This window comes from Schistocerca cancellata, unplaced genomic scaffold (genome assembly GCF_023864275.1).
Source record: "Schistocerca cancellata isolate TAMUIC-IGC-003103 unplaced genomic scaffold, iqSchCanc2.1 HiC_scaffold_1126, whole genome shotgun sequence".
NCBI lineage: Eukaryota > Metazoa > Arthropoda > Insecta > Orthoptera > Acrididae > Schistocerca > Schistocerca cancellata.
The window spans coordinates 203,584-228,285 of record NW_026047125.1 but is presented as its reverse complement, the minus strand read 5'-3'; the positions used below and the strand labels follow the sequence as shown (position 1 = coordinate 228,285).

The 24,702-nt window shown below is 55.1% G+C and overlaps 25 non-coding genes across 25 annotated transcripts; all 25 read left to right on the top strand.

Annotated features, from left to right (window-relative positions):
• The first annotated feature begins 935 nt into the window (after positions 1-935).
• On the top strand, positions 936-1,054 carry LOC126159228 (5S ribosomal RNA). Its single transcript, XR_007534144.1, has one exon. It is a non-coding gene; the product is annotated as a 5S ribosomal RNA (ribosomal RNA).
• An 851-nt stretch (positions 1,055-1,905) lies between these two features.
• On the top strand, positions 1,906-2,024 carry LOC126159231 (5S ribosomal RNA). The gene has a single exon (XR_007534147.1). It is a non-coding gene; the product is annotated as a 5S ribosomal RNA (ribosomal RNA).
• Positions 2,025-2,869: 845 nt separating this feature from the next.
• On the top strand, positions 2,870-2,988 carry LOC126159227 (5S ribosomal RNA). The gene has a single exon (XR_007534143.1). It is a non-coding gene; the product is annotated as a 5S ribosomal RNA (ribosomal RNA).
• An 845-nt stretch (positions 2,989-3,833) lies between these two features.
• LOC126159226 (5S ribosomal RNA) lies at positions 3,834-3,952 on the top strand. Its single transcript, XR_007534142.1, has one exon. It is a non-coding gene; the product is annotated as a 5S ribosomal RNA (ribosomal RNA).
• Positions 3,953-4,803: 851 nt separating this feature from the next.
• Positions 4,804-4,922, top strand: LOC126159230 (5S ribosomal RNA). Its single transcript, XR_007534146.1, has one exon. It is a non-coding gene; the product is annotated as a 5S ribosomal RNA (ribosomal RNA).
• Positions 4,923-5,772: 850 nt separating this feature from the next.
• LOC126159246 (5S ribosomal RNA) lies at positions 5,773-5,891 on the top strand. Its single transcript, XR_007534161.1, has one exon. It is a non-coding gene; the product is annotated as a 5S ribosomal RNA (ribosomal RNA).
• An 851-nt stretch (positions 5,892-6,742) lies between these two features.
• Positions 6,743-6,861, top strand: LOC126159225 (5S ribosomal RNA). Its single transcript, XR_007534141.1, has one exon. It is a non-coding gene; the product is annotated as a 5S ribosomal RNA (ribosomal RNA).
• An 845-nt stretch (positions 6,862-7,706) lies between these two features.
• Positions 7,707-7,825, top strand: LOC126159224 (5S ribosomal RNA). Its single transcript, XR_007534140.1, has one exon. It is a non-coding gene; the product is annotated as a 5S ribosomal RNA (ribosomal RNA).
• An 850-nt stretch (positions 7,826-8,675) lies between these two features.
• LOC126159223 (5S ribosomal RNA) lies at positions 8,676-8,794 on the top strand. The gene has a single exon (XR_007534139.1). It is a non-coding gene; the product is annotated as a 5S ribosomal RNA (ribosomal RNA).
• Positions 8,795-9,639: 845 nt separating this feature from the next.
• LOC126159221 (5S ribosomal RNA) lies at positions 9,640-9,758 on the top strand. The gene has a single exon (XR_007534138.1). It is a non-coding gene; the product is annotated as a 5S ribosomal RNA (ribosomal RNA).
• Positions 9,759-10,603: 845 nt separating this feature from the next.
• On the top strand, positions 10,604-10,722 carry LOC126159219 (5S ribosomal RNA). The gene has a single exon (XR_007534136.1). It is a non-coding gene; the product is annotated as a 5S ribosomal RNA (ribosomal RNA).
• An 850-nt stretch (positions 10,723-11,572) lies between these two features.
• On the top strand, positions 11,573-11,691 carry LOC126159218 (5S ribosomal RNA). The gene has a single exon (XR_007534135.1). It is a non-coding gene; the product is annotated as a 5S ribosomal RNA (ribosomal RNA).
• An 845-nt stretch (positions 11,692-12,536) lies between these two features.
• LOC126159217 (5S ribosomal RNA) lies at positions 12,537-12,655 on the top strand. The gene has a single exon (XR_007534134.1). It is a non-coding gene; the product is annotated as a 5S ribosomal RNA (ribosomal RNA).
• Positions 12,656-13,505: 850 nt separating this feature from the next.
• Positions 13,506-13,624, top strand: LOC126159241 (5S ribosomal RNA). The gene has a single exon (XR_007534156.1). It is a non-coding gene; the product is annotated as a 5S ribosomal RNA (ribosomal RNA).
• Positions 13,625-14,474: 850 nt separating this feature from the next.
• On the top strand, positions 14,475-14,593 carry LOC126159245 (5S ribosomal RNA). The gene has a single exon (XR_007534160.1). It is a non-coding gene; the product is annotated as a 5S ribosomal RNA (ribosomal RNA).
• Positions 14,594-15,445: 852 nt separating this feature from the next.
• LOC126159039 (5S ribosomal RNA) lies at positions 15,446-15,564 on the top strand. The gene has a single exon (XR_007533981.1). It is a non-coding gene; the product is annotated as a 5S ribosomal RNA (ribosomal RNA).
• Positions 15,565-16,409: 845 nt separating this feature from the next.
• Positions 16,410-16,528, top strand: LOC126159216 (5S ribosomal RNA). Its single transcript, XR_007534133.1, has one exon. It is a non-coding gene; the product is annotated as a 5S ribosomal RNA (ribosomal RNA).
• An 845-nt stretch (positions 16,529-17,373) lies between these two features.
• On the top strand, positions 17,374-17,492 carry LOC126159240 (5S ribosomal RNA). Its single transcript, XR_007534155.1, has one exon. It is a non-coding gene; the product is annotated as a 5S ribosomal RNA (ribosomal RNA).
• An 850-nt stretch (positions 17,493-18,342) lies between these two features.
• On the top strand, positions 18,343-18,461 carry LOC126159243 (5S ribosomal RNA). Its single transcript, XR_007534158.1, has one exon. It is a non-coding gene; the product is annotated as a 5S ribosomal RNA (ribosomal RNA).
• Positions 18,462-19,310: 849 nt separating this feature from the next.
• On the top strand, positions 19,311-19,429 carry LOC126159239 (5S ribosomal RNA). Its single transcript, XR_007534154.1, has one exon. It is a non-coding gene; the product is annotated as a 5S ribosomal RNA (ribosomal RNA).
• An 849-nt stretch (positions 19,430-20,278) lies between these two features.
• LOC126159237 (5S ribosomal RNA) lies at positions 20,279-20,397 on the top strand. The gene has a single exon (XR_007534153.1). It is a non-coding gene; the product is annotated as a 5S ribosomal RNA (ribosomal RNA).
• An 845-nt stretch (positions 20,398-21,242) lies between these two features.
• On the top strand, positions 21,243-21,361 carry LOC126159055 (5S ribosomal RNA). The gene has a single exon (XR_007533996.1). It is a non-coding gene; the product is annotated as a 5S ribosomal RNA (ribosomal RNA).
• Positions 21,362-22,206: 845 nt separating this feature from the next.
• Positions 22,207-22,325, top strand: LOC126159215 (5S ribosomal RNA). The gene has a single exon (XR_007534132.1). It is a non-coding gene; the product is annotated as a 5S ribosomal RNA (ribosomal RNA).
• Positions 22,326-23,175: 850 nt separating this feature from the next.
• Positions 23,176-23,294, top strand: LOC126159236 (5S ribosomal RNA). The gene has a single exon (XR_007534152.1). It is a non-coding gene; the product is annotated as a 5S ribosomal RNA (ribosomal RNA).
• Positions 23,295-24,144: 850 nt separating this feature from the next.
• On the top strand, positions 24,145-24,263 carry LOC126159242 (5S ribosomal RNA). Its single transcript, XR_007534157.1, has one exon. It is a non-coding gene; the product is annotated as a 5S ribosomal RNA (ribosomal RNA).
• Positions 24,264-24,702: the final 439 nt, after the last annotated feature.

Below are 24,702 nucleotides of genomic sequence, written 5' to 3'. Positions count from 1 at the left end.
GGTTCTCGTCCGATCACCGAAGTTAAGCATCATCGGGCCCGGCTAGTACTTGGATGGGTGACCGCCTGGGAAACCCGGGTGCTGTTGGCTCCCTTCCTGTTTTTTTTTGTTATGTCGCCAGCCCAATTTTCAAACTACCTTTCTGTTGTGACAAAGATGCTTCCTTAAGCCTTTTAAACTACTGTAATGGTACGAAAATGCAGTAATTAACTCAGTTTGAGGGAGAATGTGCTAACCAAGTTTGCCAAGAAGACTTTGAAAACGACAAAACAGTACGAATCGGCAGGTGACTTCTGAAATACGTCACCGCCTATTGTTGTGTAGGAGTTTAGAGTTCCAAATTTGATTTGTAACCACGAATTTATTCCTTAGTCGTCTCGTCTCGTCTCGTCTCGTCTCGTCCCGCAGACGTTTGTCGTGCTTGCGCTGTCATATGGACCACGACCCGAGCGGCAGCGAGCGGCAGTCGAGCAAAGTCGGGACAAGTCGGGACGGGGACAGGGACAGGGATAGGAATGGTGCGAATGCACTGCAAATTACGCAGACACCTGGTGTGAGGCGAGGCGAGGCGAGGCGAGGCGAGGAAGCCCACATCGCTACCAGTGGGCCCTCCAGCACGACACTGCCGCACCCCGCACAGGCCCTCCGCTGAACACCAGGGACAAGATGCGTCCTCCGCTAGTGTCGAAGGCTGCACGCGCCCAGCGAATGACAGGGGGTGCAACGAGCAGCAGTGCGTCTCACACACGCGGCGGTGCGCCCGCCAATTCGGCCGTCACTCTGCTGGGACGCCGGGCGCGCCTCCCCGCGCCGTCCTCGAGGAACTGGCGGTTGCGGAAGGAAGCGCTTTCGTCAAATGCGGCCGAAAACTAACATTTTGTGTGTTGGGAGAAAAGCCGAACGCGAATTCTGCCGTGCTCCTACATTAGATGAGCGCCAACGGCCATACCATGATGAATACACCGGTTCTCGTCCGATCACCGAAGTTAAGCATCATCGGGCCCGGCTAGTACTTGGATGGGTGACCGCCTGGGAAACCCGGGTGCTGTTGGCTCCCTTCCTGTTTTTTTTTTTTTTTGTTATGTCGCCAGCCCAATTTTCAAACTACCTTTCTGTTGTGACAAAGATGCTTCCTTAAGCCTTTTAAACTACTGTAATGGTACGAAAATGCAGTAATTAACTCAGTTTGAGGGAGAATGTGCTAACCAAGTTTGCCAAGAAGACTTTGAAAACGACAAAACAGTACGAATCGGCAGGTGACTTCTGAAATACGTCACCGCCTATTGTTGTGTAGGAGTTTAGAGTTCCAAATTTGATTTGTAACCACGAATTTATTCCTTAGTCGTCTCGTCTCGTCTCGTCTCGTCTCCTCCCGCAGACGTTTGTCGTGCTTGCGCTGTCATATGGACCACGACCCGAGCGGCAGCGAGCGGCAGTCGAGCAAAGTCGGGACAAGTCGGGACGGGGACAGGGACAGGGATAGGAATGGTGCGAATGCACTGCAAATTACGCAGACACCTGGTGTGAGGCGAGGCGAGGCGAGGCGAGGCGAGGAAGCCCACATCGCTACCAGTGGGCCCTCCAGCACGACACTGCCGCACCCCGCACAGGCCCTCCGCTGAACACCAGGGACAAGATGCGTCCTCCGCTAGTGTCGAAGGCTGCACGCGCCCAGCGAATGACAGGGGGTGCAACGAGCAGCAGTGCGTCTCACACACGCGGCGGTGCGCCCGCCAATTCGGCCGTCACTCTGCTGGGACGCCGGGCGCGCCTCCCCGCGCCGTCCTCGAGGAACTGGCGGTTGCGGAAGGAAGCGCTTTCGTCAAATGCGGCCGAAAACTAACATTTTGTGTGTTGGGAGAAAAGCCGAAAGCGAATTCTGCCGTGCTCCTACATTAGATGAGCGCCAACGGCCATACCATGATGAATACACCGGTTCTCGTCCGATCACCGAAGTTAAGCATCATCGGGCCCGGCTAGTACTCGGATGGGTGACCGCCTGGGAAACCCGGGTGCTGTTGGCTCCCTTCCTGTTTTTTTTTGTTATGTCGCCAGCCCAATTTTCAAACTACCTTTCTGTTGTGACAAAGATGCTTCCTTAAGCCTTTTAAACTACTGTAATGGTACGAAAATGCAGTAATTAACTCAGTTTGAGGGAGAATGTGCTAACCAAGTTTGCCAAGAAGACTTTGAAAACGACAAAACAGTACGAATCGGCAGGTGACTTCTGAAATACGTCACCGCCTATTGTTGTGTAGGAGTTTAGAGTTCCAAATTTGATTTGTAACCACGAATTTATTCCTTAGTCGTCTCGTCTCGTCTCGTCTCGTCTCCTCCCGCAGACGTTTGTCGTGCTTGCGCTGTCATATGGACCACGACCCGAGCGGCAGCGAGCGGCAGTCGAGCAAAGTCGGGACAAGTCGGGACGGGGACAGGGACAGGGATAGGAATGGTGCGAATGCACTGCAAATTACGCAGACACCTGGTGTGAGGCGAGGCGAGGCGAGGCGAGGCGAGGAAGCCCACATCGCTACCAGTGGGCCCTCCAGCACGACACTGCCGCACCCCGCACAGGCCCTCCGCTGAACACCAGGGACAAGATGCGTCCTCCGCTAGTGTCGAAGGCTGCACGCGCCCAGCGAATGACAGGGGGTGCAACGAGCAGCAGTGCGTCTCACACACGCGGCGGTGCGCCCGCCAATTCGGCCGTCACTCTGCTGGGACGCCGGGCGCGCCTCCCCGCGCCGTCCTCGAGGAACTGGCGGTTGCGGAAGGAAGCGCTTTCGTCAAATGCGGCCGAAAACTAACATTTTGTGTGTTGGGAGAAAAGCCGAAAGCGAATTCTGCCGTGCTCCTACATTAGATGAGCGCCAACGGCCATACCATGATGAATACACCGGTTCTCGTCCGATCACCGAAGTTAAGCATCATCGGGCCCGGCTAGTACTTGGATGGGTGACCGCCTGGGAAACCCGGGTGCTGTTGGCTCCCTTCCTGTTTTTTTTTGTTATGTCGCCAGCCCAATTTTCAAACTACCTTTCTGTTGTGACAAAGATGCTTCCTTAAGCCTTTTAAACTACTGTAATGGTACGAAAATGCAGTAATTAACTCAGTTTGAGGGAGAATGTGCTAACCAAGTTTGCCAAGAAGACTTTGAAAACGACAAAACAGTACGAATCGGCAGGTGACTTCTGAAATACGTCACCGCCTATTGTTGTGTAGGAGTTTAGAGTTCCAAATTTGATTTGTAACCACGAATTTATTCCTTAGTCGTCTCGTCTCGTCTCGTCTCGTCTCGTCCCGCAGACGTTTGTCGTGCTTGCGCTGTCATATGGACCACGACCCGAGCGGCAGCGAGCGGCAGTCGAGCAAAGTCGGGACAAGTCGGGACGGGGACAGGGACAGGGATAGGAATGGTGCGAATGCACTGCAAATTACGCAGACACCTGGTGTGAGGCGAGGCGAGGCGAGGCGAGGCGAGGAAGCCCACATCGCTACCAGTGGGCCCTCCAGCACGACACTGCCGCACCCCGCACAGGCCCTCCGCTGAACACCAGGGACAAGATGCGTCCTCCGCTAGTGTCGAAGGCTGCACGCGCCCAGCGAATGACAGGGGGTGCAACGAGCAGCAGTGCGTCTCACACACGCGGCGGTGCGCCCGCCAATTCGGCCGTCACTCTGCTGGGACGCCGGGCGCGCCTCCCCGCGCCGTCCTCGAGGAACTGGCGGTTGCGGAAGGAAGCGCTTTCGTCAAATGCGGCCGAAAACTAACATTTTGTGTGTTGGGAGAAAAGCCGAACGCGAATTCTGCCGTGCTCCTACATTAGATGAGCGCCAACGGCCATACCATGATGAATACACCGGTTCTCGTCCGATCACCGAAGTTAAGCATCATCGGGCCCGGCTAGTACTTGGATGGGTGACCGCCTGGGAAACCCGGGTGCTGTTGGCTCCCTTCCTGTTTTTTTTTTTTTTTGTTATGTCGCCAGCCCAATTTTCAAACTACCTTTCTGTTGTGACAAAGATGCTTCCTTAAGCCTTTTAAACTACTGTAATGGTACGAAAATGCAGTAATTAACTCAGTTTGAGGGAGAATGTGCTAACCAAGTTTGCCAAGAAGACTTTGAAAACGACAAAACAGTACGAATCGGCAGGTGACTTCTGAAATACGTCACCGCCTATTGTTGTGTAGGAGTTTAGAGTTCCAAATTTGATTTGTAACCACGAATTTATTCCTTAGTCGTCTCGTCTCGTCTCGTCTCGTCTCCTCCCGCAGACGTTTGTCGTGCTTGCGCTGTCATATGGACCACGACCCGAGCGGCAGCGAGCGGCAGTCGAGCAAAGTCGGGACAAGTCGGGACGGGGACAGGGACAGGGATAGGAATGGTGCGAATGCACTGCAAATTACGCAGACACCTGGTGTGAGGCGAGGCGAGGCGAGGCGAGGCGAGGAAGCCCACATCGCTACCAGTGGGCCCTCCAGCACGACACTGCCGCACCCCGCACAGGCCCTCCGCTGAACACCAGGGACAAGATGCGTCCTCCGCTAGTGTCGAAGGCTGCACGCGCCCAGCGAATGACAGGGGGTGCAACGAGCAGCAGTGCGTCTCACACACGCGGCGGTGCGCCCGCCAATTCGGCCGTCACTCTGCTGGGACGCCGGGCGCGCCTCCCCGCGCCGTCCTCGAGGAACTGGCGGTTGCGGAAGGAAGCGCTTTCGTCAAATGCGGCCGAAAACTAACATTTTGTGTGTTGGGAGAAAAGCCGAAAGCGAATTCTGCCGTGCTCCTACATTAGATGAGCGCCAACGGCCATACCATGATGAATACACCGGTTCTCGTCCGATCACCGAAGTTAAGCATCATCGGGCCCGGCTAGTACTCGGATGGGTGACCGCCTGGGAAACCCGGGTGCTGTTGGCTCCCTTCCTGTTTTTTTTTGTTATGTCGCCAGCCCAATTTTCAAACTACCTTTCTGTTGTGACAAAGATGCTTCCTTAAGCCTTTTAAACTACTGTAATGGTACGAAAATGCAGTAATTAACTCAGTTTGAGGGAGAATGTGCTAACCAAGTTTGCCAAGAAGACTTTGAAAACGACAAAACAGTACGAATCGGCAGGTGACTTCTGAAATACGTCACCGCCTATTGTTGTGTAGGAGTTTAGAGTTCCAAATTTGATTTGTAACCACGAATTTATTCCTTAGTCGTCTCGTCTCGTCTCGTCTCGTCTCCTCCCGCAGACGTTTGTCGTGCTTGCGCTGTCATATGGACCACGACCCGAGCGGCAGCGAGCGGCAGTCGAGCAAAGTCGGGACAAGTCGGGACGGGGACAGGGACAGGGATAGGAATGGTGCGAATGCACTGCAAACTACGCAGACACCTGGTGTGAGGCGAGGCGTGGCGAGGCGAGGCGAGGCGAGGAAGCCCACATCGCTACCAGTGGGCCCTCCTGCACGACACTGCCGCACCCCGCACAGGCCCTCCGCTGAACTCCAGGGACAAGATGCGTCCTCTGCTAGTGTCGAAGGCTGCACGCGCCCAGCGAATGACAGGGGGTGCAACGAGCAGCAGTGCGTCTCACACACGCGGCGGTGCGCCCGCCAATTCGGCCGTCACTCTGCTGGGACGCCGGGCGCGCCTCCCCGCGCCGTCCTCGAGGAACTGGCGGTTGCGGAAGGAAGCGCTTTCGTCAAATGCGGCCGAAAACTAACATTTTGTGTGTTGGGAGAAAAGCCGAACGCGAATTCTGCCGTGCTCGTACATTAGATGAGCTCCAACGGCCATACCATGATGAATACACCGGTTCTCGTCCGATCACCGAAGTTAAGCATCATCGGGCCCGGCTAGTACTTGGATGGGTGACCGCCTGGGAAACCCGGGTGCTGTTGGCTCCCTTCCTGTTTTTTTTTTTTTTTGTTATGTCGCCAGCCCAATTTTCAAACTACCTTTCTGTTGTGACAAAGATGCTTCCTTAAGCCTTTTAAACTACTGTAATGGTACGAAAATGCAGTAATTAACTCAGTTTGAGGGAGAATGTGCTAACCAAGTTTGCCAAGAAGACTTTGAAAACGACAAAACAGTACGAATCGGCAGGTGACTTCTGAAATACGTCACCGCCTATTGTTGTGTAGGAGTTTAGAGTTCCAAATTTGATTTGTAACCACGAATTTATTCCTTAGTCGTCTCGTCTCGTCTCGTCTCGTCTCCTCCCGCAGACGTTTGTCGTGCTTGCGCTGTCATATGGACCACGACCCGAGCGGCAGCGAGCGGCAGTCGAGCAAAGTCGGGACAAGTCGGGACGGGGACAGGGACAGGGATAGGAATGGTGCGAATGCACTGCAAATTACGCAGACACCTGGTGTGAGGCGAGGCGAGGCGAGGCGAGGCGAGGAAGCCCACATCGCTACCAGTGGGCCCTCCAGCACGACACTGCCGCACCCCGCACAGGCCCTCCGCTGAACACCAGGGACAAGATGCGTCCTCCGCTAGTGTCGAAGGCTGCACGCGCCCAGCGAATGACAGGGGGTGCAACGAGCAGCAGTGCGTCTCACACACGCGGCGGTGCGCCCGCCAATTCGGCCGTCACTCTGCTGGGACGCCGGGCGCGCCTCCCCGCGCCGTCCTCGAGGAACTGGCGGTTGCGGAAGGAAGCGCTTTCGTCAAATGCGGCCGAAAACTAACATTTTGTGTGTTGGGAGAAAAGCCGAACGCGAATTCTGCCGTGCTCCTACATTAGATGAGCGCCAACGGCCATACCATGATGAATACACCGGTTCTCGTCCGATCACCGAAGTTAAGCATCATCGGGCCCGGCTAGTACTTGGATGGGTGACCGCCTGGGAAACCCGGGTGCTGTTGGCTCCCTTCCTGTTTTTTTTTGTTATGTCGCCAGCCCAATTTTCAAACTACCTTTCTGTTGTGACAAAGATGCTTCCTTAAGCCTTTTAAACTACTGTAATGGTACGAAAATGCAGTAATTAACTCAGTTTGAGGGAGAATGTGCTAACCAAGTTTGCCAAGAAGACTTTGAAAACGACAAAACAGTACGAATCGGCAGGTGACTTCTGAAATACGTCACCGCCTATTGTTGTGTAGGAGTTTAGAGTTCCAAATTTGATTTGTAACCACGAATTTATTCCTTAGTCGTCTCGTCTCGTCTCGTCTCGTCTCCTCCCGCAGACGTTTGTCGTGCTTGCGCTGTCATATGGACCACGACCCGAGCGGCAGCGAGCGGCAGTCGAGCAAAGTCGGGACAAGTCGGGACGGGGACAGGGACAGGGATAGGAATGGTGCGAATGCACTGCAAATTACGCAGACACCTGGTGTGAGGCGAGGCGAGGCGAGGCGAGGCGAGGAAGCCCACATCGCTACCAGTGGGCCCTCCAGCACGACACTGCCGCACCCCGCACAGGCCCTCCGCTGAACACCAGGGACAAGATGCGTCCTCCGCTAGTGTCGAAGGCTGCACGCGCCCAGCGAATGACAGGGGGTGCAACGAGCAGCAGTGCGTCTCACACACGCGGCGGTGCGCCCGCCAATTCGGCCGTCACTCTGCTGGGACGCCGGGCGCGCCTCCCCGCGCCGTCCTCGAGGAACTGGCGGTTGCGGAAGGAAGCGCTTTCGTCAAATGCGGCCGAAAACTAACATTTTGTGTGTTGGGAGAAAAGCCGAACGCGAATTCTGCCGTGCTCCTACATTAGATGAGCGCCAACGGCCATACCATGATGAATACACCGGTTCTCGTCCGATCACCGAAGTTAAGCATCATCGGGCCCGGCTAGTACTTGGATGGGTGACCGCCTGGGAAACCCGGGTGCTGTTGGCTCCCTTCCTGTTTTTTTTTGTTATGTCGCCAGCCCAATTTTCAAACTACCTTTCTGTTGTGACAAAGATGCTTCCTTAAGCCTTTTAAACTACTGTAATGGTACGAAAATGCAGTAATTAACTCAGTTTGAGGGAGAATGTGCTAACCAAGTTTGCCAAGAAGACTTTGAAAACGACAAAACAGTACGAATCGGCAGGTGACTTCTGAAATACGTCACCGCCTATTGTTGTGTAGGAGTTTAGAGTTCCAAATTTGATTTGTAACCACGAATTTATTCCTTAGTCGTCTCGTCTCGTCTCGTCTCGTCTCGTCCCGCAGACGTTTGTCGTGCTTGCGCTGTCATATGGACCACGACCCGAGCGGCAGCGAGCGGCAGTCGAGCAAAGTCGGGACAAGTCGGGACGGGGACAGGGACAGGGATAGGAATGGTGCGAATGCACTGCAAACTACGCAGACACCTGGTGTGAGGCGAGGCGTGGCGAGGCGAGGCGAGGCGAGGAAGCCCACATCGCTACCAGTGGGCCCTCCTGCACGACACTGCCGCACCCCGCACAGGCCCTCCGCTGAACACCAGGGACAAGATGCGTCCTCCGCTAGTGTCGAAGGCTGCACGCGCCCAGCGAATGACAGGGGGTGCAACGAGCAGCAGTGCGTCTCACACACGCGGCGGTGCGCCCGCCAATTCGGCCGTCACTCTGCTGGGACGCCGGGCGCGCCTCCCCGCGCCGTCCTCGAGGAACTGGCGGTTGCGGAAGGAAGCGCTTTCGTCAAATGCGGCCGAAAACTAACATTTTGTGTGTTGGGAGAAAAGCCGAAAGCGAATTCTGCCGTGCTCCTACTTTAGATGAGCGCCAACGGCCATACCATGATGAATACACCGGTTCTCGTCCGATCACCGAAGTTAAGCATCATCGGGCCCGGCTAGTACTTGGATGGGTGACCGCCTGGGAAACCCGGGTGCTGTTGGCTCCCTTCCTGTTTTTTTTTGTTATGTCGCCAGCCCAATTTTCAAACTACCTTTCTGTTGTGACAAAGATGCTTCCTTAAGCCTTTTAAACTACTGTAATGGTACGAAAATGCAGTAATTAACTCAGTTTGAGGGAGAATGTGCTAACCAAGTTTGCCAAGAAGACTTTGAAAACGACAAAACAGTACGAATCGGCAGGTGACTTCTGAAATACGTCACCGCCTATTGTTGTGTAGGAGTTTAGAGTTCCAAATTTGATTTGTAACCACGAATTTATTCCTTAGTCGTCTCGTCTCGTCTCGTCTCGTCTCCTCCCGCAGACGTTTGTCGTGCTTGCGCTGTCATATGGACCACGACCCGAGCGGCAGCGAGCGGCAGTCGAGCAAAGTCGGGACAAGTCGGGACGGGGACAGGGACAGGGATAGGAATGGTGCGAATGCACTGCAAATTACGCAGACACCTGGTGTGAGGCGAGGCGAGGCGAGGCGAGGCGAGGAAGCCCACATCGCTACCAGTGGGCCCTCCAGCACGACACTGCCGCACCCCGCACAGGCCCTCCGCTGAACACCAGGGACAAGATGCGTCCTCCGCTAGTGTCGAAGGCTGCACGCGCCCAGCGAATGACAGGGGGTGCAACGAGCAGCAGTGCGTCTCACACACGCGGCGGTGCGCCCGCCAATTCGGCCGTCACTCTGCTGGGACGCCGGGCGCGCCTCCCCGCGCCGTCCTCGAGGAACTGGCGGTTGCGGAAGGAAGCGCTTTCGTCAAATGCGGCCGAAAACTAACATTTTGTGTGTTGGGAGAAAAGCCGAACGCGAATTCTGCCGTGCTCCTACATTAGATGAGCGCCAACGGCCATACCATGATGAATACACCGGTTCTCGTCCGATCACCGAAGTTAAGCATCATCGGGCCCGGCTAGTACTTGGATGGGTGACCGCCTGGGAAACCCGGGTGCTGTTGGCTCCCTTCCTGTTTTTTTTTGTTATGTCGCCAGCCCAATTTTCAAACTACCTTTCTGTTGTGACAAAGATGCTTCCTTAAGCCTTTTAAACTACTGTAATGGTACGAAAATGCAGTAATTAACTCAGTTTGAGGGAGAATGTGCTAACCAAGTTTGCCAAGAAGACTTTGAAAACGACAAAACAGTACGAATCGGCAGGTGACTTCTGAAATACGTCACCGCCTATTGTTGTGTAGGAGTTTAGAGTTCCAAATTTGATTTGTAACCACGAATTTATTCCTTAGTCGTCTCGTCTCGTCTCGTCTCGTCTCCTCCCGCAGACGTTTGTCGTGCTTGCGCTGTCATATGGACCACGACCCGAGCGGCAGCGAGCGGCAGTCGAGCAAAGTCGGGACAAGTCGGGACGGGGACAGGGACAGGGATAGGAATGGTGCGAATGCACTGCAAATTACGCAGACACCTGGTGTGAGGCGAGGCGAGGCGAGGCGAGGCGAGGAAGCCCACATCGCTACCAGTGGGCCCTCCAGCACGACACTGCCGCACCCCGCACAGGCCCTCCGCTGAACACCAGGGACAAGATGCGTCCTCCGCTAGTGTCGAAGGCTGCACGCGCCCAGCGAATGACAGGGGGTGCAACGAGCAGCAGTGCGTCTCACACACGCGGCGGTGCGCCCGCCAATTCGGCCGTCACTCTGCTGGGACGCCGGGCGCGCCTCCCCGCGCCGTCCTCGAGGAACTGGCGGTTGCGGAAGGAAGCGCTTTCGTCAAATGCGGCCGAAAACTAACATTTTGTGTGTTGGGAGAAAAGCCGAACGCGAATTCTGCCGTGCTCCTACATTAGATGAGCGCCAACGGCCATACCATGATGAATACACCGGTTCTCGTCCGATCACCGAAGTTAAGCATCATCGGGCCCGGCTAGTACTTGGATGGGTGACCGCCTGGGAAACCCGGGTGCTGTTGGCTCCCTTCCTGTTTTTTTTTGTTATGTCGCCAGCCCAATTTTCAAACTACCTTTCTGTTGTGACAAAGATGCTTCCTTAAGCCTTTTAAACTACTGTAATGGTACGAAAATGCAGTAATTAACTCAGTTTGAGGGAGAATGTGCTAACCAAGTTTGCCAAGAAGACTTTGAAAACGACAAAACAGTACGAATCGGCAGGTGACTTCTGAAATACGTCACCGCCTATTGTTGTGTAGGAGTTTAGAGTTCCAAATTTGATTTGTAACCACGAATTTATTCCTTAGTCGTCTCGTCTCGTCTCGTCTCGTCTCGTCCCGCAGACGTTTGTCGTGCTTGCGCTGTCATATGGACCACGACCCGAGCGGCAGCGAGCGGCAGTCGAGCAAAGTCGGGACAAGTCGGGACGGGGACAGGGACAGGGATAGGAATGGTGCGAATGCACTGCAAACTACGCAGACACCTGGTGTGAGGCGAGGCGTGGCGAGGCGAGGCGAGGCGAGGAAGCCCACATCGCTACCAGTGGGCCCTCCTGCACGACACTGCCGCACCCCGCACAGGCCCTCCGCTGAACACCAGGGACAAGATGCGTCCTCCGCTAGTGTCGAAGGCTGCACGCGCCCAGCGAATGACAGGGGGTGCAACGAGCAGCAGTGCGTCTCACACACGCGGCGGTGCGCCCGCCAATTCGGCCGTCACTCTGCTGGGACGCCGGGCGCGCCTCCCCGCGCCGTCCTCGAGGAACTGGCGGTTGCGGAAGGAAGCGCTTTCGTCAAATGCGGCCGAAAACTAACATTTTGTGTGTTGGGAGAAAAGCCGAAAGCGAATTCTGCCGTGCTCCTACTTTAGATGAGCGCCAACGGCCATACCATGATGAATACACCGGTTCTCGTCCGATCACCGAAGTTAAGCATCATCGGGCCCGGCTAGTACTTGGATGGGTGACCGCCTGGGAAACCCGGGTGCTGTTGGCTCCCTTCCTGTTTTTTTTTGTTATGTCGCCAGCCCAATTTTCAAACTACCTTTCTGTTGTGACAAAGATGCTTCCTTAAGCCTTTTAAACTACTGTAATGGTACGAAAATGCAGTAATTAACTCAGTTTGAGGGAGAATGTGCTAACCAAGTTTGCCAAGAAGACTTTGAAAACGACAAAACAGTACGAATCGGCAGGTGACTTCTGAAATACGTCACCGCCTATTGTTGTGTAGGAGTTTAGAGTTCCAAATTTGATTTGTAACCACGAATTTATTCCTTAGTCGTCTCGTCTCGTCTCGTCTCGTCTCCTCCCGCAGACGTTTGTCGTGCTTGCGCTGTCATATGGACCACGACCCGAGCGGCAGCGAGCGGCAGTCGAGCAAAGTCGGGACAAGTCGGGACGGGGACAGGGACAGGGATAGGAATGGTGCGAATGCACTGCAAATTACGCAGACACCTGGTGTGAGGCGAGGCGAGGCGAGGCGAGGCGAGGAAGCCCACATCGCTACCAGTGGGCCCTCCAGCACGACACTGCCGCACCCCGCACAGGCCCTCCGCTGAACACCAGGGACAAGATGCGTCCTCCGCTAGTGTCGAAGGCTGCACGCGCCCAGCGAATGACAGGGGGTGCAACGAGCAGCAGTGCGTCTCACACACGCGGCGGTGCGCCCGCCAATTCGGCCGTCACTCTGCTGGGACGCCGGGCGCGCCTCCCCGCGCCGTCCTCGAGGAACTGGCGGTTGCGGAAGGAAGCGCTTTCGTCAAATGCGGCCGAAAACTAACATTTTGTGTGTTGGGAGAAAAGCCGAACGCGAATTCTGCCGTGCTCCTACATTAGATGAGCGCCAACGGCCATACCATGATGAATACACCGGTTCTCGTCCGATCACCGAAGTTAAGCATCATCGGGCCCGGCTAGTACTTGGATGGGTGACCGCCTGGGAAACCCGGGTGCTGTTGGCTCCCTTCCTGTTTTTTTTTGTTATGTCGCCAGCCCAATTTTCAAACTACCTTTCTGTTGTGACAAAGATGCTTCCTTAAGCCTTTTAAACTACTGTAATGGTACGAAAATGCAGTAATTAACTCAGTTTGAGGGAGAATGTGCTAACCAAGTTTGCCAAGAAGACTTTGAAAACGACAAAACAGTACGAATCGGCAGGTGACTTCTGAAATACGTCACCGCCTATTGTTGTGTAGGAGTTTAGAGTTCCAAATTTGATTTGTAACCACGAATTTATTCCTTAGTCGTCTCGTCTCGTCTCGTCTCGTCTCGTCCCGCAGACGTTTGTCGTGCTTGCGCTGTCATATGGACCACGACCCGAGCGGCAGCGAGCGGCAGTCGAGCAAAGTCGGGACAAGTCGGGACGGGGACAGGGACAGGGATAGGAATGGTGCGAATGCACTGCAAACTACGCAGACACCTGGTGTGAGGCGAGGCGTGGCGAGGCGAGGCGAGGCGAGGAAGCCCACATCGCTACCAGTGGGCCCTCCTGCACGACACTGCCGCACCCCGCACAGGCCCTCCGCTGAACACCAGGGACAAGATGCGTCCTCCGCTAGTGTCGAAGGCTGCACGCGCCCAGCGAATGACAGGGGGTGCAACGAGCAGCAGTGCGTCTCACACACGCGGCGGTGCGCCCGCCAATTCGGCCGTCACTCTGCTGGGACGCCGGGCGCGCCTCCCCGCGCCGTCCTCGAGGAACTGGCGGTTGCGGAAGGAAGCGCTTTCGTCAAATGCGGCCGAAAACTAACATTTTGTGTGTTGGGAGAAAAGCCGAAAGCGAATTCTGCCGTGCTCCTACTTTAGATGAGCGCCAACGGCCATACCATGATGAATACACCGGTTCTCGTCCGATCACCGAAGTTAAGCGTCATCGGGCCCGGCTAGTACTTGGATGGGTGACCGCCTGGGAAACCCGGGTGCTGTTGGCTCCCTTCCTGTTTTTTTTTGTTATGTCGCCAGCCCAATTTTCAAACTACCTTTCTGTTGTGACAAAGATGCTTCCTTAAGCCTTTTAAACTACTGTAATGGTACGAAAATGCAGTAATTAACTCAGTTTGAGGGAGAATGTGCTAACCAAGTTTGCCAAGAAGACTTTGAAAACGACAAAACAGTACGAATCGGCAGGTGACTTCTGAAATACGTCACCGCCTATTGTTGTGTAGGAGTTTAGAGTTCCAAATTTGATTTGTAACCACGAATTTATTCCTTAGTCGTCTCGTCTCGTCTCGTCTCGTCTCGTCCCGCAGACGTTTGTCGTGCTTGCGCTGTCATATGGACCACGACCCGAGCGGCAGCGAGCGGCAGTCGAGCAAAGTCGGGACAAGTCGGGACGGGGACAGGGACAGGGATAGGAATGGTGCGAATGCACTGCAAACTACGCAGACACCTGGTGTGAGGCGAGGCGTGGCGAGGCGAGGCGAGGCGAGGAAGCCCACATCGCTACCAGTGGGCCCTCCTGCACGACACTGCCGCACCCCGCACAGGCCCTCCGCTGAACTCCAGGGACAAGATGCGTCCTCTGCTAGTGTCGAAGGCTGCACGCGCCCAGCGAATGACAGGGGGTGCAACGAGCAGCAGTGCGTCTCACACACGCGGCGGTGCGCCCGCCAATTCGGCCGTCACTCTGCTGGGACGCCGGGCGCGCCTCCCCGCGCCGTCCTCGAGGAACTGGCGGTTGCGGAAGGAAGCGCTTTCGTCAAATGCGGCCGAAAACTAACATTTTGTGTGTTGGGAGAAAAGCCGAACGCGAATTCTGCCGTGCTCGTACATTAGATGAGCTCCAACGGCCATACCATGATGAATACACCGGTTCTCGTCCGATCACCGAAGTTAAGCATCATCGGGCCCGGCTAGTACTTGGATGGGTGACCGCCTGGGAAACCCGGGTGCTGTTGGCTCCCTTCCTGTTTTTTTTTTTTTTTTGTTATGTCGCCAGCCCAATTTTCAAACTACCTTTCTGTTGTGACAAAGATGCTTCCTTAAGCCTTTTAAACTACTGTAATGGTACGAAAATGCAGTAATTAACTCAGTTTGAGGGAGAATGTGCTAACCAAGTTTGCCAAGAAGACTTTGAAAACGACAAAACAGTACGAATCGGCAGGTGACTTCTGAAATACGTCACCGCCTATTGTTGTGTAGGAGTTTAGAGTTCCAAATTTGATTTGTAACCACGAATTTATTCCTTAGTCGTCTCGTCTCGTCTCGTCTCGTCTCCTCCCGCAGACGTTTGTCGTGCTTGCGCTGTCATATGGACCACGACCCGAGCGGCAGCGAGCGGCAGTCGAGCAAAGTCGGGACAAGTCGGGACGGGGACAGGGACAGGGATAGGAATGGTGCGAATGCACTGCAAATTTCGCAGACACCTGGTGTGAGGCGAGGCGAGGCGAGGCGAGGCGAGGAAGCCCACATCGCTACCAGTGGGCCCTCCTGCACGACACTGCCGCACCCCGCACAGGCCCTCCGCTGAACACCAGGGACAAGATGCGTCCTCCGCTAGTGTCGAAGGCTGCACGCGCCCAGCGAATGACAGGGGGTGCAACGAGCAGCAGTGCGTCTCACACACGCGGCGGTGCGCCCGCCAATTCGGCCGTCACTCTGCTGGGACGCCGGGCGCGCCTCCCCGCGCCGTCCTCGAGGAACTGGCGGTTGCGGAAGGAAGCGCTTTCGTCAAATGCGGCCGAAAACTAACATTTTGTGTGTTGGGAGAAAAGCCGAAAGCGAATTCTGCCGTGCTCCTACTTTAGATGAGCGCCAACGGCCATACCATGATGAATACACCGGTTCTCGTCCGATCACCGAAGTTAAGCGTCATCGGGCCCGGCTAGTACTTGGATGGGTGACTGCCTGGGAAACCCGGGTGCTGTTGGCTCCCTTCCTGTTTTTTTTTGTTATGTCGCCAGCCCAATTTTCAAACTACCTTTCTGTTGTGACAAAGATGCTTCCTTAAGCCTTTTAAACTACTGTAATGGTACGAAAATGCAGTAATTAACTCAGTTTGAGGGAGAATGTGCTAACCAAGTTTGCCAAGAAGACTTTGAAAACGACAAAACAGTACGAATCGGCAGGTGACTTCTGAAATACGTCACCGCCTATTGTTGTGTAGGAGTTTAGAGTTCCAAATTTGATTTGTAACCACGAATTTATTCCTTAGTCGTCTCGTCTCGTCTCGTCTCGTCTCGTCCCGCAGACGTTTGTCGTGCTTGCGCTGTCATATGGACCACGACCCGAGCGGCAGCGAGCGGCAGTCGAGCAAAGTCGGGACAAGTCGGGACGGGGACAGGGACAGGGATAGGAATGGTGCGAATGCACTGCAAATTACGCAGACACCTGGTGTGAGGCGAGGCGAGGCGAGGCGAGGCGAGGAAGCCCACATCGCTACCAGTGGGCCCTCCAGCACGACACTGCCGCACCCCGCACAGGCCCTCCGCTGAACACCAGGGACAAGATGCGTCCTCCGCTAGTGTCGAAGGCTGCACGCGCCCAGCGAATGACAGGGGGTGCAACGAGCAGCAGTGCGTCTCACACACGCGGCGGTGCGCCCGCCAATTCGGCCGTCACTCTGCTGGGACGCCGGGCGCGCCTCCCCGCGCCGTCCTCGAGGAACTGGCGGTTGCGGAAGGAAGCGCTTTCGTCAAATGCGGCCGAAAACTAACATTTTGTGTGTTGGGAGAAAAGCCGAACGCGAATTCTGCCGTGCTCCTACATTAGATGAGCGCCAACGGCCATACCATGATGAATACACCGGTTCTCGTCCGATCACCGAAGTTAAGCATCATCGGGCCCGGCTAGTACTTGGATGGGTGACCGCCTGGGAAACCCGGGTGCTGTTGGCTCCCTTCCTGTTTTTTTTTGTTATGTCGCCAGCCCAATTTTCAAACTACCTTTCTGTTGTGACAAAGATACTTCCTTAAGCCTTTTAAACTACTGTAATGGTACGAAAATGCAGTAATTAACTCAGTTTGAGGGAGAATGTGCTAACCAAGTTTGCCAAGAAGACTTTGAAAACGACAAAACAGTACGAATCGGCAGGTGACTTCTGAAATACGTCACCGCCTATTGTTGTGTAGGAGTTTAGAGTTCCAAATTTGATTTGTAACCACGAATTTATTCCTTAGTCGTCTCGTCTCGTCTCGCCTCGTCTCGTCCCGCAGACGTTTGTCGTGCTTGCGCTGTCATATGGACCACGACCCGAGCGGCAGCGAGCGGCAGTCGAGCAAAGTCGGGACAAGTCGGGACGGGGACAGGGACAGGGATAGGAATGGTGCGAATGCACTGCAAACTACGCAGACACCTGGTGTGAGGCGAGGCGAGGCGAGGCGAGGCGAGGAAGCCCACATCGCTACCAGTGGGCCCTCCAGCACGACACTGCCGCACCCCGCACAGGCCCTCCGCTGAACACCAGGGACAAGATGCGTCCTCCGCTAGTGTCGAAGGCTGCACGCGCCCAGCGAATGACAGGGGGTGCAACGAGCAGCAGTGCGTCTCACACACGCGGCGGTGCGCCCGCCAATTCGGCCGTCACTCTGCTGGGACGCCGGGCGCGCCTCCCCGCGCCGTCCTCGAGGAACTGGCGGTTGCGGAAGGAAGCGCTTTCGTCAAATGCGGCCGAAAACTAACATTTTGTGTGTTGGGAGAAAAGCCGAAAGCGAATTCTGCCGTGCTCCTACTTTAGATGAGCGCCAACGGCCATACCATGATGAATACACCGGTTCTCGTCCGATCACCGAAGTTAAGCGTCATCGGGCCCGGCTAGTACTTGGATGGGTGACCGCCTGGGAAACCCGGGTGCTGTTGGCTCCCTTCCTGTTTTTTTTTGTTATGTCGCCAGCCCAATTTTCAAACTACCTTTCTGTTGTGACAAAGATGCTTCCTTAAGCCTTTTAAACTACTGTAATGGTACGAAAATGCAGTAATTAACTCAGTTTGAGGGAGAATGTGCTAACCAAGTTTGCCAAGAAGACTTTGAAAACGACAAAACAGTACGAATCGGCAGGTGACTTCTGAAATACGTCACCGCCTATTGTTGTGTAGGAGTTTAGAGTTCCAAATTTGATTTGTAACCACGAATTTATTCCTTAGTCGTCTCGTCTCGTCTCGTCTCGTCTCGTCCCGCAGACGTTTGTCGTGCTTGCGCTGTCATATGGACCACGACCCGAGCGGCAGCGAGCGGCAGTCGAGCAAAGTCGGGACAAGTCGGGACGGGGACAGGGACAGGGATAGGAATGGTGCGAATGCACTGCAAACTACGCAGACACCTGGTGTGAGGCGAGGCGTGGCGAGGCGAGGCGAGGCGAGGAAGCCCACATCGCTACCAGTGGGCCCTCCTGCACGACACTGCCGCACCCCGCACAGGCCCTCCGCTGAACTCCAGGGACAAGATGCGTCCTCTGCTAGTGTCGAAGGCTGCACGCGCCCAGCGAATGACAGGGGGTGCAACGAGCAGCAGTGCGTCTCACACACGCGGCGGTGCGCCCGCCAATTCGGCCGTCACTCTGCTGGGACGCCGGGCGCGCCTCCCCGCGCCGTCCTCGAGGAACTGGCGGTTGCGGAAGGAAGCGCTTTCGTCAAATGCGGCCGAAAACTAACATTTTGTGTGTTGGGAGAAAAGCCGAACGCGAATTCTGCCGTGCTCGTACATTAGATGAGCTCCAACGGCCATACCATGATGAATACACCGGTTCTCGTCCGATCACCGAAGTTAAGCATCATCGGGCCCGGCTAGTACTTGGATGGGTGACCGCCTGGGAAACCCGGGTGCTGTTGGCTCCCTTCCTGTTTTTTTTTTTTTGTTATGTCGCCAGCCCAATTTTCAAACTACCTTTCTGTTGTGACAAAGATGCTTCCTTAAGCCTTTTAAACTACTGTAATGGTACGAAAATGCAGTAATTAACTCAGTTTGAGGGAGAATGTGCTAACCAAGTTTGCCAAGAAGACTTTGAAAACGACAAAACAGTACGAATCGGCAGGTGACTTCTGAAATACGTCACCGCCTATTGTTGTGTAGGAGTTTAGAGTTCCAAATTTGATTTGTAACCACGAATTTATTCCTTAGTCGTCTCGTCTCGTCTCGTCTCGTCTCGTCCCGCAGACGTTTGTCGTGCTTGCGCTGTCATATGGACCACGACCCGAGCGGCAGCGAGCGGCAGTCGAGCAAAGTCGGGACAAGTCGGGACGGGGACAGGGACAGGGATAGGAATGGTGCGAATGCACTGCAAATTTCGCAGACACCTGGTGTGAGGCGAGGCGAGGCGAGGCGAGGCGAGGAAGCCCACATCGCTACCAGTGGGCCCTCCAGCACGACAATGCCGCACCCCGCACAGGCCCTCCGCTGAACACCAGGGACAAGATGCGTCCTCCGCTAGTGTCGAAGGCTGCACGCGCCCAGCGAATGACAGGGGGTGCAACGAGCAGCAGTGCGTCTCACACACGCGGCGGTGCGCCCGCCAATTCGGCCGTCACTCTGCTGGGACGCCGGGCGCGCCTCCCCGCGCCGTCCTCGAGGAACTGGCGGTTGCGGAAGGAAGCGCTTTCGTCAAATGCGGCCGAAAACTAACATTTTGTGTGTTGGGAGAAAAGCCGAAAGCGAATTCTGCCGTGCTCCTACTTTAGATGAGCGCCAACGGCCATACCATGATGAATACACCGGTTCTCGTCCGATCACCGAAGTTAAGCGTCATCGGGCCCGGCTAGTACTTGGATGGGTGACCGCCTGGGAAACCCGGGTGCTGTTGGCTCCCTTCCTGTTTTTTTTTGTTATGTCGCCAGCCCAATTTTCAAACTACCTTTCTGTTGTGACAAAGATGCTTCCTTAAGCCTTTTAAACTACTGTAATGGTACGAAAATGCAGTAATTAACTCAGTTTGAGGGAGAATGTGCTAACCAAGTTTGCCAAGAAGACTTTGAAAACGACAAAACAGTACGAATCGGCAGGTGACTTCTGAAATACGTCACCGCCTATTGTTGTGTAGGAGTTTAGAGTTCCAAATTTGATTTGTAACCACGAATTTATTCCTTAGTCGTCTCGTCTCGTCTCGTCTCGTCTCGTCCCGCAGACGTTTGTCGTGCTTGCGCTGTCATATGGACCACGACCCGAGCGGCAGCGAGCGGCAGTCGAGCAAAGTCGGGACAAGTCGGGACGGGGACAGGGACAGGGATAGGAATGGAGCGAATGCACTGCAAACTACGCAGACACCTGGTGTGAGGCGAGGCGAGGCGAGGCGAGGCGAGGCGAGGAAGCCCACATCGCTACCAGTGGGCCCTCCAGCACGACACTGCCGCACCCCGCACAGGCCCTCGCTGAACACCAGGGACAAGATGCGTCCTCCGCTAGTGTCGAAGGCTGCACGCGCCCAGCGAATGACAGGGGGTGCAACGAGCAGCAGTGCGTCTCACACACGCGGCGGTGCGCCCGCCAATTCGGCCGTCACTCTGCTGGGACGCCGGGCGCGCCTCCCCGCGCCGTCCTCGAGGAACTGGCGGTTGCGGAAGGAAGCGCTTTCGTCAAATGCGGCCGAAAACTAACATTTTGTGTGTTGGGAGAAAAGCCGAAAGCGAATTCTGCCGTGCTCCTACATTAGATGAGCGCCAACGGCCATACCATGATGAATACACCGGTTCTCGTCCGATCACCGAAGTTAAGCGTCATCGGGCCCGGCTAGTACTTGGATGGGTGACCGCCTGGGAAACCCGGGTGCTGTTGGCTCCCTTCCTGTTTTTTTTTGTTATGTCGCCAGCCCAATTTTCAAACTACCTTTCTGTTGTGACAAAGATGCTTCCTTAAGCCTTTTAAACTACTGTAATGGTACGAAAATGCAGTAATTAACTCAGTTTGAGGGAGAATGTGCTAACCAAGTTTGCCAAGAAGACTTTGAAAACGACAAAACAGTACGAATCGGCAGGTGACTTCTGAAATACGTCACCGCCTATTGTTGTGTAGGAGTTTAGAGTTCCAAATTTGATTTGTAACCACGAATTTATTCCTTAGTCGTCTCGTCTCGTCTCGTCTCGTCTCGTCCCGCAGACGTTTGTCGTGCTTGCGCTGTCATATGGACCACGACCCGAGCGGCAGCGAGCGGCAGTCGAGCAAAGCCGGGACAAGTCGGGACGGGGACAGGGACAGGGATAGGAATGGTGCGAATGCACTGCAAATTTCGCAGACACCTGGTGTGAGGCGAGGCGAGGCGAGGCGAGGCGAGGAAGCCCACATCGCTACCAGTGGGCCCTCCAGCACGACACTGCCGCACCCCGCACAGGCCCTCCGCTGAACACCAGGGACAAGATGCGTCCTCCGCTAGTGTCGAAGGCTGCACGCGCCCAGCGAATGACAGGGGGTGCAACGAGCAGCAGTGCGTCTCACACACGCGGCGGTGCGCCCGCCAATTCGGCCGTCACTCTGCTGGGACGCCGGGCGCGCCTCCCCGCGCCGTCCTCGAGGAACTGGCGGTTGCGGAAGGAAGCGCTTTCGTCAAATGCGGCCGAAAACTAACATTTTGTGTGTTGGGAGAAAAGCCGAAAGCGAATTCTGCCGTGCTCCTACATTAGATGAGCGCCAACGGCCATACCATGATGAATACACCGGTTCTCGTCCGATCACCGAAGTTAAGGGTCATCGGGCCCGGCTAGTACTTGGATGGGTGACCGCCTGGGAAACCCGGGTGCTGTTGGCTCCCTTCCTGTTTTTTTTTGTTATGTCGCCAGCCCAATTTTCAAACTACCTTTCTGTTGTGACAAAGATGCTTCCTTAAGCCTTTTAAACTACTGTAATGGTACGAAAATGCAGTAATTAACTCAGTTTGAGGGAGAATGTGCTAACCAAGTTTGCCAAGAAGACTTTGAAAACGACAAAACAGTACGAATCGGCAGGTGACTTCTGAAATACGTCACCGCCTATTGTTGTGTAGGAGTTTAGAGTTCCAAATTTGATTTGTAACCACGAATTTATTCCTTAGTCGTCTCGTCTCGTCTCGTCTCGTCTCGTCCCGCAGACGTTTGTCGTGCTTGCGCTGTCATATGGACCACGACCCGAGCGGCAGCGAGCGGCAGTCGAGCAAAGTCGGGACAAGTCGGGACGGGGACAGGGACAGGGATAGGAATGGTGCGAATGCACTGCAAATTACGCAGACACCTGGTGTGAGGCGAGGCGAGGCGAGGCGAGGCGAGGAAGCCCACATCGCTACCAGTGGGCCCTCCAGCACGACACTGCCGCACCCCGCACAGGCCCTCCGCTGAACACCAGGGACAAGATGCGTCCTCCGCTAGTGTCGAAGGCTGCACGCGCCCAGCGAATGACAGGGGGTGCAACGAGCAGCAGTGCGTCTCACACACGCGGCGGTGCGCCCGCCAATTCGGCCGTCACTCTGCTGGGACGCCGGGCGCGCCTCCCCGCGCCGTCCTCGAGGAACTGGCGGTTGCGGAAGGAAGCGCTTTCGTCAAATGCGGCCGAAAACTAACATTTTGTGTGTTGGGAGAAAAGCCGAACGCGAATTCTGCCGTGCTCCTACATTAGATGAGCGCCAACGGCCATACCATGATGAATACACCGGTTCTCGTCCGATCACCGAAGTTAAGCATCATCGGGCCCGGCTAGTACTTGGATGGGTGACCGCCTGGGAAACCCGGGTGCTGTTGGCTCCCTTCCTGTTTTTTTTTGTTATGTCGCCAGCCCAATTTTCAAACTACCTTTCTGTTGTGACAAAGATGCTTCCTTAAGCCTTTTAAACTACTGTAATGGTACGAAAATGCAGTAATTAACTCAGTTTGAGGGAGAATGTGCTAACCAAGTTTGCCAAGAAGACTTTGAAAACGACAAAACAGTACGAATCGGCAGGTGACTTCTGAAATACGTCACCGCCTATTGTTGTGTAGGAGTTTAGAGTTCCAAATTTGATTTGTAACCACGAATTTATTCCTTAGTCGTCTCGTCTCGTCTCGTCTCGTCTCGTCCCGCAGACGTTTGTCGTGCTTGCGCTGTCATATGGACCACGACCCGAGCGGCAGCGAGCGGCAGTCGAGCAAAGTCGGGACAAGTCGGGACGGGGACAGGGACAGGGATAGGAATGGAGCGAATGCACTGCAAACTACGCAGACACCTGGTGTGAGGCGAGGCGAGGCGAGGCGAGGCGAGGCGAGGAAGCCCACATCGCTACCAGTGGGCCCTCCAGCACGACACTGCCGCACCCCGCACAGGCCCTCCGCTGAACACCAGGGACAAGATGCGTCCTCCGCTAGTGTCGAAGGCTGCACGCGCCCAGCGAATGACAGGGGGTGCAACGAGCAGCAGTGCGTCTCACACACGCGGCGGTGCGCCCGCCAATTCGGCCGTCACTCTGCTGGGACGCCGGGCGCGCCTCCCCGCGCCGTCCTCGAGGAACTGGCGGTTGCGGAAGGAAGCGCTTTCGTCAAATGCGGCCGAAAACTAACATTTTGTGTGTTGGGAGAAAAGCCGAAAGCGAATTCTGCCGTGCTCCTACATTAGATGAGCGCCAACGGCCATACCATGATGAATACACCGGTTCTCGTCCGATCACCGAAGTTAAGCGTCATCGGGCCCGGCTAGTACTTGGATGGGTGACCGCCTGGGAAACCCGGGTGCTGTTGGCTCCCTTCCTGTTTTTTTTTGTTATGTCGCCAGCCCAATTTTCAAACTACCTTTCTGTTGTGACAAAGATGCTTCCTTAAGCCTTTTAAACTACTGTAATGGACCGAAAATGCAGTAATTAACTCAGTTTGAGGGAGAATGTGCTAACCAAGTTTGCCAAGAAGACTTTGAAAACGACAAAACAGTACGAATCGGCAGGTGACTTCTGAAATACGTCACCGCCTATTGTTGTGTAGGAGTTTAGAGTTCCAAATTTGATTTGTAACCACGAATTTATTCCTTAGTCGTCTCGTCTCGTCTCGTCTCGTCTCGTCCCGCAGACGTTTGTCGTGCTTGCGCTGTCATATGGACCACGACCCGAGCGGCAGCGAGCGGCAGTCGAGCAAAGTCGGGACAAGTCGGGACGGGGACAGGGACAGGGATAGGAATGGTGCGAATGCACTGCAAACTACGCAGACACCTGGTGTGAGGCGAGGCGTGGCGAGGCGAGGCGAGGCGAGGAAGCCCACATCGCTACCAGTGGGCCCTCCTGCACGACACTGCCGCACCCCGCACTGGCCCTCCGCTGAACTCCAGGGACAAGATGCGTCCTCTGCTAGTGTCGAAGGCTGCACGCGCCCAGCGAATGACAGGGGGTGCAACGAGCAGCAGTGCGTCTCACACACGCGGCGGTGCGCCCGCCAATTCGGCCGTCACTCTGCTGGGACGCCGGGCGCGCCTCCCCGCGCCGTCCTCGAGGAACTGGCGGTTGCGGAAGGAAGCGCTTTCGTCAAATGCGGCCGAAAACTAACATTTTGTGTGTTGGGAGAAAAGCCGAACGCGAATTCTGCCGTGCTCGTACATTAGATGAGCTCCAACGGCCATACCATGATGAATACACCGGTTCTCGTCCGATCACCGAAGTTAAGCATCATCGGGCCCGGCTAGTACTTGGATGGGTGACCGCCTGGGAAACCCGGGTGCTGTTGGCTCCCTTCCTGTTTTTTTTTTTTTGTTATGTCGCCAGCCCAATTTTCAAACTACCTTTCTGTTGTGACAAAGATGCTTCCTTAAGCCTTTTAAACTACTGTAATGGTACGAAAATGCAGTAATTAACTCAGTTTGAGGGAGAATGTGCTAACCAAGTTTGCCAAGAAGACTTTGAAAACGACAAAACAGTACGAATCGGCAGGTGACTTCTGAAATACGTCACCGCCTATTGTTGTGTAGGAGTTTAGAGTTCCAAATTTGATTTGTAACCACGAATTTATTCCTTAGTCGTCTCGTCTCGTCTCGTCTCGTCTCCTCCCGCAGACGTTTGTCGTGCTTGCGCTGTCATATGGACCACGACCCGAGCGGCAGCGAGCGGCAGTCGAGCAAAGCCGGGACAAGTCGGGACGGGGACAGGGACAGGGATAGGAATGGTGCGAA